The following is a 12,617-nucleotide window of genomic DNA, read 5'->3' as shown; positions in this document are numbered from 1 at the left end:
CCTCAGCTAAAGGTGGAAGCTCATGATGTCTCTCCCCTAGGCATGATGGAATTTTGTCTGAGTTGAACTTTCACAGTGACAACCTCTGTCCATTCATGTGTGCACTGTCCCTATTATGTTCTGAAAATACTGTCTTACTCTTGCCATTCACTACTTCAGTCCCTTACAATCTTTTCACTCTCTCTTCTATGATTATCCCTCAGCCTTAAGAAAAGGGATCATCTCATTTTTTGAGACAAAGTCTCTTGAGGAATCTATGGTTTTTCTTCTAAGTTAGACTGACTAGACAGCAAATCCCCAGCCCTTCCTCTCTCTGCATGCCTGTACTGTGGTTACAGTTACATTCCAACATATACATTTTTATTTTTAGGAGTGCTGCAGGTCAGAACTCAGGTCTTCAAGCTTACTTGCACAGAAAGCACTTTCCCAAGAGAGGCATCTCTCTAGACCCACGCTGGAACATTTTAAAGTGAAAATGAATGTGTCAGATATTATCCATGATCATGTATGAATCTTGCAAAGATGATGTGTTATCAAACAGATGAGATACTGGAAGGGCTAAAGTTAAGCTGTGAGCCCCACTTCTTCAAAGACAAATAGCTTCCTGGAATGCTAGGCTGTTGTTCATGCAAGATAACAATTTTTTACTTCAATAAACAAGGGTTGTTGCTCCAGCTGCACAGGATGTGTTTGATCACACATAGGTGGGAAATACAAAGGCAGGAATTATACCAGGATATATTCTTGACCTCAGCTGGACAAAGGCAGAAAGTGCATAGCCTTGTAGGTTTGGCTAGTCACCTGAATGAAGTTATTCAGTGCCATTTCTCTGGGAATCCTGGGTCTGGACCTGGCCAGTGTTCATCTCCTTGGCCAGTATTAAATAATACAGCTTACTTTATCTGGACAGTTGTGGGTTTGGTCTTTCTCCTTGTACTTTTTAAATTTAAAAATAAACAGATTCTATTCAGTATTTCATTTGTGTAAACTTCACATACCCTGAGCAGTTATGTGCTGGAAACAACCATACATGTAATAAAGCTGCAAGAAAGGCTGAGGATAGAAATGCACAGAACACTGTTGTTAAGATTACTTCTCAAACCTCACTGCACATTAGAAGGAACCAGGGAGCATTTAAAAATATATTGAGGTACAGGACCCAGCCCAGAACAATTAAATTAGAATCATTTTACTCAGTGCTTTAGCTAAGGCTTACAGTAAACAGACACTTAAGGCTTCATTGAGGAAATTGAGGTCATACTTTGTAAGTACCTCAAGGTCTCTTCTTCTGCAATTATCTCTTCCCTCTACTCAGCATTAATCCTCCTACACACCCCCGCACTCCAGAGTTACTCTTTTTTGGCATACTCATGTGCCTTCATATTGGAGCTCTTCAAAGAAACAGTAAGATGGAGGAATAAAAGACAACCACTAGCTATAGTGGTTTCCATCCCTGACTACCAATTTATTTTTCTTTGCTGGAAATGGTTGCCCATGCCTCTCTTAGTTCCTTATTCCACTGTACTTAGGCTTTTATCCACAGCACAGGCCCAAACAGTTTTAAGACCAGCAGTAACAATCCTTTGTGGATCTTCTGGTCTGTTGTTTTATTTTTTCATCTTCAATTTTTCAACATAAAAGGCTAATAAAAGACTCCCACTGTTTCTCCTGGATAATGGATCTCTGTGCTGAGCTCTTCTTCCTTTGCTTGACTTCAGACTATGGATGTAACTTCATTCTTGGTCCTCACTGAGGTCGATTGCCTTCTTTCCTGAGATGAGCGGAATTAGTGTGTGCTGTTCTTCCTGGATACTGTTTATCTCAGCTCTGATTTCTCTTCTCCACTGGGTCTCAATTCCAAACTATACACACAATCTCTGCTTTAATCCTTCCTCCTTTTATTTCTGTATTTCTTTCCAACTATTGTGGACCAAACAGGCTTCAAATTTTGGATCCTTCTACCTCAGCCTCTAAAATGCTAGGTTTATAGGTATAAGTGGATATATTCAAATAATATTTTATTTTACCCCTAACCTATTTCATATCATTTATCCAGTTGCTTAAAACATATTCTAATGACATCCAATTTATGCAAAAATCTTCAATTAACCTTCACATTATACAATGCATTCTCTCCACCATCTCTCCTGATACAATCTAAGTGTTATTTCAACCTCTTTGTTATTGTTTTGTTTGCTTTAATTTTTAATTTCTTTCTCCTCATTCCATGATTTTCCTAAAGCACCCCTGAAATCAGCTTTTCTTGTTTAAAATAATGACAAAATAAAACCCTTTAGCACAGGCTCAAGGCTGAGCTCCTTAGTGTGGCCTATAGAAGTAAGATCTGACTTCTTTCACTTTGGTGCTGAGGCTGCAGACCCACAACAGTCTTCTAACCCTATATGGGTTAAGTGGGTAAGGAGAGAAAAGAAGAGTAAGAGTAAGAGGAGTGATATATATATATATATATATATATATATATATATATATATATATATATATATATATAGAGAGAGAGAGAGAGAGAGAGAGAGAGAGAGAGAGAGACAGAGACAGAGACAGAGACAGAGACAGAGAGACAGAGAGACAGAGACAGAGACAGAGATAAAGATAGGAAAAGAAGAATAAGAGAGAGGTGGTGAGGTAGGACTGTCTTTTATATAGCCCTGAGCAGGGCCATACCCCCATGGCAGGTAGACAATAACACCACAGGTAGGCTGATAGAAGCAGAATCTTAACATTCCTAGCTTTTCCTATAATTAAAACTTAGAAAAGTTGGATTGTTTTTACATATGGTAAGTTAAAGTATATAAATGTAGGTAAGGAAGGAGAGAGAGAGAGAGAGAGAAACAGCAACAAAATGTGCAAGTTATATAGTGAAAGGGAAGGAAAAGTTATGCCATGAAAGTTCAAGGTAGAGGGTAGGATATGTCCTGCAGCAGATAGGGACCAAGGATTGTTGGGAGAGCCTGGAACACACCGTTTCAACCCTTTGCAAATGGAATGGGTAAAGTAATTGTTATAATTACTTCTTCTGAGAGTAGGGGGTGATAGGGGGCATTAAAAGGCTGAAATATTGGCCAGGTTCTGGAAGAACAGGCTGTTACATTTGCATTCCATGGTGTGAGAACATCTGCAGCAGGGAAGGGTAAAGCAGGTTCAGCTAGGAGGAACAATGTAGGTTCAGATGTCACTACCTATAAGGTTTTACCAGAGCAATTGCAGGTAGCTGCTTTGACGATCTCCCAGATATAGGAAGTCTGGCACGCTACTGGAACATATATGTGGGCAGAAGACAAAGTTGGTAGGTTAGGGAGAAAATTCCCTCTCGGTGTACATTTGAAACTCTTAAGAGAGCAAAGATAAAAGACTTGAGAATAAGGAAAGAGACAATGCTAACGATGTTTGAAATTTTCGGGAGAGCAAAAAAAAGATTTGGATATGGGAACTTCTCTCCATTTTACCCTAGGAAAGGCTTGAACATGGGAGAGCAAAGAAAAGTTTTGGATATAGGGAACTTCCTTCCATTTTACCCTATTTTTGGCAATAATTAAAAAAGTTTAATTTTAGATCTGTCCAACTTTGGTTACTGAAGCATGTAAGCTTAGAAGCCCTTGATGTGGGGTTTGGGATTTGAAATTTTCAGAAGGCATCCCAGAGGATCCTGGAGAAGTGGCAGATGGACAGCTTTACATGGGGCAGTAGGGCCAGTAATCCATTAGGGCATCCCCCAAAATGGGTTACGACTAAAGAAGAACAGGTGCACTGACTGTTCCAGCTATTTTTCAGTACTGGACAGTGATCAAAAGAGTACAGCTCAATGGCTGAGCTAGCCCTGGTGACACAGCCCACCTAGTACTACGATTAGGTGGTGGTGGTGGTGGTGGTGGTGGTGGTGGTGGTGGTGGTGGTGGCAGCGGTAGCAGTGGTAGCAGAGGTGACAGTGGTGGTGGAAGAGTTGTGTCAGCAGTTTTACCCAGTGAAAAAAGTTCTAGTTGTAGGTTAGCAAGAAGAAACATTCAGAGTCATGTAAACTGGCTTTGTCAGCTGGTGTTGGGTGCAGAAAGGTGGCAATTGGATAATTAGGGACAAGGGAGTCCCAAAACCAGTAAAGTGGGAGGAATCCTACTTTCAGAAAGAGGCAATAGGTGAGAAACTTAGGCTTTGGATTGGCAGCACATATCTGGATCCATTTGATCTGAAAGGTGGATTTCTTGTAGTTTACAGGAATCCTTATAAGTTCATTAAGGGAGATAAAATTTACACACATTAGAATTATAATTGTTTGAAATCTGGTGTGAAATACACATTGTTAGACATGTACACATTGTAGGAGAAGGCAGTAGAAATATAGCATAGTAGAGGCTTGGAAAAAGAACTCTGTGTTGAAAGCACAAATACTCTGTGGTGAGCTTAGGAAAGGCAGAAGCCTTATAAGACTTTTCTAACACCCATAGAAGAGTAACATGGGGAGGACAGAAAACTCCTGTGGAGAAGAAGAGAAAATAATTACTTGATCTTGATGTTTAACATCAGTACACATCATTGTCGGGTCCCAGCCCACAGGAAAAATTACATCAGGGTTCACCTGAAAGAGGGAGTGGAGATTGAAAGTAGGATACAGAGACGCGAGAAATAACAAATCAAATCAGAAAATTTCTGATCAAGGTTTCTCTTTAATGTGACCGAGTAAGACCTTATATAGTAAGGTCAATAGGATCTATTCTGATCACTCTGTCCTAGCTCACAAGGCAAGAAGAAAACAATAGCCTGAATAGCTCTCTGTAAGAACTTCTTTAACCCTCCAGGTGTTTCTCAGTAGGGATTTCCCTACTTCTTTCAAAGGTAAATAGTCCAAGGAAGGCCTGGAACACAAAGACCACCTCAGGCAGATATTAGGAGCTGGAAGGTCACAGCAGGCAGCCTAACCATGGGATTTCTGACAAGGCAGAATTTGGCATGGTTTCCCACACATCATGAAAGAAGGGCTTCTTCTCTCTGTTTAGAAGACAGGATAATTTAGGCACAATGAGAGCTATTTTAAGTGAAAGACACAGAAAAGGAAAATTAAAATCTTGGAAATATGAGAGGATCGTATAGTGGAATGTTTTTACCGTAGTTAGACTAATAATTTAGAGCTCTACTGATCAGTGTCAACACTGATCAATTCATACAATAATATCAAAGCAACAGGAAGAAATAAAGCACCCTTTTATACATGTTGACCTTCATACCTATCATTTACCAACATAAAACACATTCTTAGACATTCTAACATTCATAACTTGTATGTTATCTTAAAGACCTTTTTGGACCCTCTATATTCATAAAACATCTTTTTGAAAGCTTTAAGATATAGGTGAAATTGCTGTAAGCAGTCACTGTCCTTTAGCTAAACAAATAGTAAAAAGGTAGGCTGTATCTAGACTTGACAGCTAAAGTTTGGTCTCCTGCATATGAAGAGGGCTTGGAAAGTATCTGAAACCTCACATAATAGAAGTTGACCATGTGTCCATGTAGCCCAAATATGAGATTAAAACAGACCTGTAGTATTACCCTGGGTTTGGCGAGGCTGGTGAATCTAAGAGATATCTATACTCCACCAGACCAAGGAGTTTGAAGGCTGAAAGTTTCTATAACTCTTGGTCTGGTTGAACTTCCAGTGCCTTAGCACAGAGAACAAGCCTGTACATGAGCATTTTGACATCCATAGGCTAATTTGCCAACTGGCAAGGCTGTGGGACCACTGTCCCATTCTGCCTATAGCAGCTGTGAGACCAGTGTCTCCTTTTTGGCTATATCTGAAACAGGTCCCTGGCAGAGTAGGCTCAGCCAGGAGAGGGGTATTGCAAACCTCTATTTCTTTTCCTCAGGGGTAGTGGCTAAGACTTGGAGTATAGTTTTCTTGTAGCTGAGCTTATTGGGAAGGCTGCACTTGGGTTTCAAATATTTATCAGTCCTTGTATGGGGGGTTCAGGAAACATCCTTAGCCTTTTAATTAAGATGGTAGTGAGACCGCAGTTTTGTCTATTTTAAGAATATTTAAATAAAAAACTTTGTTTATAGCTTATCTTAATACTTAAAGACTAAGACATTAGGCTTCATATCTACTAAGTTGGAGTGTTAAAAACATAAATACAGTCCAAAAAGAGCAGAACAGTTTTGTATGATCAATAATATCATATTTAGAATATTAGGCTAAACATGTTTTAAAGCAGTGATTATATTTTAACATTGTAAATAAATGAACGTTAATACAGCAGAACATTATAGAATAATTTTAAAACCATATCAAACCCATTAGCCAGGAAGCCTATAGTTGAATTCAGGTTAGTTGGTGACAGGAGAAACAGCATTTATTTATATGTCTATGAATTAGTAAAGACATAAATTATAAAAAACATTTTGAATCATGATAAAATCACAACCAATAAACAATTGTATGATAGGTTTTTTTTCAGAGCAGAAAAGAAATCAGAGAGAATTTTTATTTTTAGGATTTGGAAAGTATAATCTTAAAGACAAAAGGCAATTTTTTTTTTCCGTCAAGAACCAGGTGTATTTGACTCTCTTAGTCTACAATTTACTGAGTTAGTACAGCTAGCACTGGCTCTGTGTCCTGAAGCCAGTTTCTGTGTGTAGGAGTTTGACTCTGGCCCTGGCCTTCCTATGGGCCCTAAGGAGTAGAGACTGCAGATGTACATCTCAGATGAAACACTGGCAAACTTATGCAGGGAAAGGAGGGGGGCCAGGGTAGCAACAGGAAGGTCATGTGGTTGCCCATCAAGATGGAAGATAGCCTCATGGTTTTTCCTGAGAAAGATGGTGGCTAGTCAAGTGGCTGCCACATGGTTGACGCTAACAAAGATGGCATAGAGGGCAAATGCTCCACCCCCTCCATTCAGAACCAACATGGCTACTGTAACTGCAGACAGATTTAAGATGCTCTGAGACTGTAGTGACTCAGGGTGGGTGAACATTGTGTTTCAGTCCCAGCTCCAACAGGGCAGTAATAACTCAAACTGGATGATTACTGGAGATACACCTAGGATTGGGGTGGAGGTGGATGAGCAGCAGGCTCATGCAGCGAAATACGGCCAGACCAGTGATCTGGGCCACTTAGAGTGGTGGGGAACGGAGCCACGGGAACCACAAGGGGCCCACCAGTTGACCCTAGGTAGTCCAGCCCAAGGAGAGGGAAAACTGTGCACGTAGGGAGAAAGGAAGGAGAGTGGTTGAAATTTACAGGCAGCTTATCTAGCTTTGGATGGAATGATACACACATGGAGAGTCAGTTTTAGAATGTAGCAACAGAAATTTACCTCAGCATAGAATTATTTGGAGCCAGCCCAGGGTCATTCAAGGCTAAAAGAATCTACTGGCTATGGAAAAATACTGATGCCCCGTTCCAAAGCTAACTTCCTCCTTTCAGCCTCTGCATAACTTCCTCTTTCAGCCTCTGCAGATGTTGTTTAGCAGGTTAGCTAACTTCCTGCTTTCACCCCCTGCAGATGTTATTTTAGCAGGTTAGCTCGGGACTTTCCAAGAGATAGTTAGCTAAGATAAGATAGGAATTGTTCCGAGATGAACCACAGGATGTTCTCCTGATGGCATCATCTGGAGGCATTCTGGACCCCCCCACCCCCTGCTGCTTAGCTCCTGCCTCAACCCCATATAAGCTTTTGCTTTTGATTCAATAAACAGACCTTGATAGGAACGCTACTTGGTCTTGCCTCTCACTTTTCCATCCCATCTTTCAGGTATGACTCCCCTCTTGACCCCATAATTACTGGTCCTGCTGGATGGGACAAGTGGCACTCACCGTGGCCATGAGGTACGAACCCTCTACCTTGACAGAGACTCTTTGTGGGCAATAGTTCAGAACACCACTGTCAAGTCTCCCGCCGAGGTCAAACCAAAAGTACCTCTGATTGTCTCCAGTGCCGGCCTGCCGCTCACAGGACCTCTTCGCACTTTGGTAAGTGTTCATCTCTGTCAATACAATGGGTAAAAGTCTCTCAAAGTAGGCGCAATTTATTCACCACCTTAAAAATTGTCTCAGGGAAAGAGGAGTTAGAGTTAAGAAAAAAGACCTACTACTTTTTTTTTTTTTTGTTTCCCAAGCCTGTCTTTGGTTTGTCATTGGTGGTCCTAATATTAATCCTGACTGCTGGGACCATGTTCATTGAGAATTAGACTCCTATTCTTCCCAACATGGTCCTGAGACCATTCCTCTTCAAACTTTTAACTACTGGACTTTAATTAAAGATCTTATTTCTTCTGATTCCCCTGACATTTCTTCAGCCTTTGTTTCAGCCGAGGCCTTCATTCAGCCCTTATCTCGTTCTGCCTCTTTGGCCTCCCTGGAGTCGCATGGCTCCAAGTCATTACAACCCCTAAAATCCCCCTGCCCTTCTATTGTCGTAGACATGGGGAATGACCCTCCTGCTTCCAATAAGCCTTTATATCCTTCCCTGTCTAAGCTCTCTCTAGTGGATGATGCCCCCACAGACCAGGGCCCTGAAACCCAGGCTTATCCTGTTGTTAAAACAGTCCCCACCTCGGATGATTTAAGTCCCTCTGAGGAAGATACCTTAGAGGAAGAGGCCGCGAAGTACCATAACCCAGATTGGCCGCCCTTTTCTGCCTGCCCACTTATTGGCCCCCTCCTTTTATTGCCCCCACACTTCAGCCTCACCTTCTTTGTAAATCCTCCTTACATTTGGCTAAACGCCACTTAAAACTACAGATTCAAGACCTTAAAGAGGTTCTTACTCTTCAAAAGGAATACTCTGAACTTTCTATGGAGGTCCAATCCCTCCAAGATGCCCTCCAACAAACTCTTCTACTGCCCGCCTCCACAACAGGGGCCACAATTCAGCACCCCAAGGCCCCCTCTAAAAAAACGCCCTAGTGTTTCCAGTGATGGCCTGGCTTCAAGCCAATTCCAAAGAGTCTTCCGGTGCCGAGGCCTCTACTGAAGCTTCTCCACCACAGGGTGACTAAATGGCCAATGATCTAGATGATACTCATGGTCATGGCTCAGATGATGAGGAACAGGGGGGCTCTGACCCTTCCCCTTCAGACCCCAACCACTTTTAAGCCCCTGAAATTCAAGATCCTAAAAGAACTCCATAGTGCGGTTAAAAACTATGGGCCCACCGTTCCCTTCACTCTTTTTCTACTTGATTTTCTTGCCCTTGAGGGCTACCTCATCCCAGGAGAGTGGCTCAAACTTGGCCAATCGGTTCTCCAGCATGGACAATATTTACTCTGGAAAGCTGATTTCATAGACCGCTGTCAAGAAACGGCAAAAAATAATCAAAGAAAGTCCACTTCTTCTTCCTGGACTTTTGATAAATTAACAGGGCAGGGCTACTATTCTTCGGAAACAAAGCAAGTGTTATTGCTCCCAGCCCAAATGGCAGGGAGGCAAGACATCGCAGGCAGGGCATCTGAGGCAGATCCTAACACCTACACTTTCTTATCTTGGTGTCTAGAAATCAACTTTCTTTCTGTCTTTATTTCATATTTTCTTTCTTTTTTGCCTCTTTTCTTTTCTTTCTTTCTTTCTTTCTTTCTTTCTTTCTTTCCTTCTTTCTTTTTTTGGTGTGCGTGTGTTTGTGCTAGGATTGCTTCTTTCTGAGCTTCTGTCCTGTGAGTAATTCAGGTTTCAGCTTAAATGTCATCTTTTTTACAAATTCATCTGCTCCATCTTGGCTTGTACAATGCTTACTTCAATTTACCCCCATAGGCCCCCTCTAGCACTCTGACTCTTTACTATTTTGATGACTGTATTGAAGCACACAATTGTGTATTTAGATATAAGTGTACTTGCCTTTGCCTCTTTTTACTACCTGCTCCAGAAAAGGGAGTCATTTGTCTTCATTCCAAAATCCCCTTCATATTTACAACAATGCCTGGCAATCATTAGTATTATGATAAATATTTGAATGGATAATATATACTAAATCAAACTAAACTTTCTATTCCTTAATGTACTACTTGAGAATCCATGTTTTATTCCTATATTGGATTAAGCTTCTTTTTAAATTTTATTTTATTTGCAAACTTTCATGATCATTTCATTAAATACTAGAGTTACAGCTCTTTTCCTGAATATTAAACATTCAACTTACTCTAACGTTGCTTCATTGTAAAAAGCCATAACTGAAGATATGCTTCTGAAGCCATTTTTCCCGTATCTGAGGTCATAGTCTTCAACTCTCTGCATTCCTGGTTACATTTTTTCTGGTTTGGTTCCTATCACATAACTCTACCAGTCTTTTACCAAGTCTTTGTCATTTACTGTCACTCTTGCTAGTTCACTTTCCCACCTTCATCAGAGCTTGTATCTGTTTTCATCAGTCTTCAGGACTCTTGAAGGGCCTATATAAATATTCATTCTTTTAGACTTTGGAATCATGAAGCAAAACTTTCTGTTTCCCTTTATCCCATATGGCTTTCCAACTGTTGAAAGCATGGAATCATTTTTTGAAAGAAAATGTACCTGTCCTGGAGATATCACTATGAGTTATTTTCCTGGATGAAGTTCTGGGATCATTGGATGGATTACTCAACAGTCTAGTATATATACTAACCTTTATGCTTATGTATGTGCATGTTCATGTGCAAATGAAAGCCAATGCTCAAGATCAAACATCTTCAACAATATTTCACCTTATTTTGGGGGCATCATCTCTCACTGAATCTGAAACTCACTGATTCAGCTGGTCTAGCTGGCCAGCAAGCAGCAGAGATCTTCCTGTTCCTGCCTCCAGAGTGGAGATCACACGCCTGCACTTGTGATCTCTGGGCTCTATGTGTGTGGTAGATATGTGAACTAAGGACTCTGTAATTGCATGACAAGCATTTGAGCAATGGAGCTACCAGAGCAGCCCAGGAAACAGGGTAGTTTTACTATGACACAAGATCCATCACATGGTGTGGTGGTTTGAATAAGATATCTCCCTTTGTCTAGAGCATTTAAATGCTTGGTCCCCAGTTTGTGGTACTGACTGGGGAGGCTTATGTGGTATGGCTTCTTTTGGAGAAAGTATGTCACTGGAAGTGGGCCTTGAGTTCAAAGATTCATACCATTTAAGTTTTGCACTATCTTCATTGTACTTGTGGTTCAGAATGTGAGTCCTCAACTCCTGCTCCAATCTTCATGTCTTTTTCCTCCTCTCCACCATCATGGACTATAACCTTCTGGAACCATAAACCAAAAAAAATTGTTTTATAAGTTACTTTGGTCACAGTATTTTATCACAATAATAGAGTAAAAGTGACTAATTAGACATAACAATCCACTAGTGATTCTTTATACACAGGCAGTACATACACAGACGAACATCTTACTTGACTCTAACTTGAAAAAAAGCTAGCGCTATTTTAAAACATTAATGTTCCTAATTTAAATGTTCTCAAGTGAACTAAATGGAAATTGTTTGTTCTTCTTAGAGAAAAGATTTACACCCACAATGTAAATTATGGAACATGCAGCAATTATTTCACCCTGTTAAAAATTCCAGGTAGGTCTTAGACTACACCAGCAATTGAGTTAAAGTACATCTAAAAGATATAAAGAAAGCACCAAGAAATAATAGATGCAATATATATTTAAATTGTAAAAAAAATCAACCAAAAATAATTATCTAAATGATTAAAGTTAAGATATACCTGATGGCTAATTTCTCATATTAATTTAAGACTTCCTCTCACACTTCCTACTGAGAGAGCTTAAAAATGCATTGCTTAATGCCACAAATGTATTTTTTGGGGGGGTGGCTGAATACAAAATGTCAAAAGACCAATGTCACCCTCGACTTCAGAATTATGATATTTACAAACAAAGAAAATATTGAGACTGCCATTAAGCTAAAAATATTACCATATTACAGTGAAATATAGCTATTACTGTGGTAAATTATGGTAGAAAGGACAAATTACCCTTACTTTTCCATATTTGAAAAAGTAGATGTGAGAAAGAGTAATGTTTTGTGCTGAGGAAAGAAGAAATATAACCATTCCTATGTAACTGAGGTCCTGCTAATCTCCCAAAGTCAGAAAGAGTGAAGCTGATGGCTCCATTTGTCCTAAGCTTTGGTCTTTCTAGCTTTGGCCTTTAGATTATTTTCCTCTCTTTTCCCTACTGCACCTCTGGTTTTAAACAGCATTTTTTATTGACTTATTCTCAGACATCATTAAAGTAAGACTCTGTTCTTCATGATATAAAAGGATCTTTTAGGACAGAAACTACCTGATTTGTCTGGTATGAAATACTTGCTTGTTGTTGGAGCTTCTTAAAAATTAGGGTTAATTATGTGTCATTACATTGGCTAGTGACATAAAATTTTATTCTAGTGAAGTGGCTCTAAAACCCTCTAGAAAGTTAAGCAATGATGGTCAAAGAATGCTTTTAATTCTCAGTGCAGTCACGTCTGTTGGACAGTAAAGACATCTGATAAATAATGAAACCTGTAGTTGTAATGGGAAGAAGAGCAAAGTATTATTATTGTTTTATTATTATTATTATTATTATTATTATTATTATTATTATTATTATTATTAATGGTGGTGGTGGTGGTAGTATTAAGAGATTCTCACTGTATAGC

This window comes from Acomys minous, assembly GCF_964271855.1.
Source record: "Acomys minous genome assembly, chromosome: 19".
NCBI classification, from domain to species: domain Eukaryota; kingdom Metazoa; phylum Chordata; class Mammalia; order Rodentia; family Muridae; genus Acomys; species Acomys minous.
The sequence above is the reverse complement of the archived record's forward strand: the minus strand, read 5'-3'. Positions refer to the sequence as shown.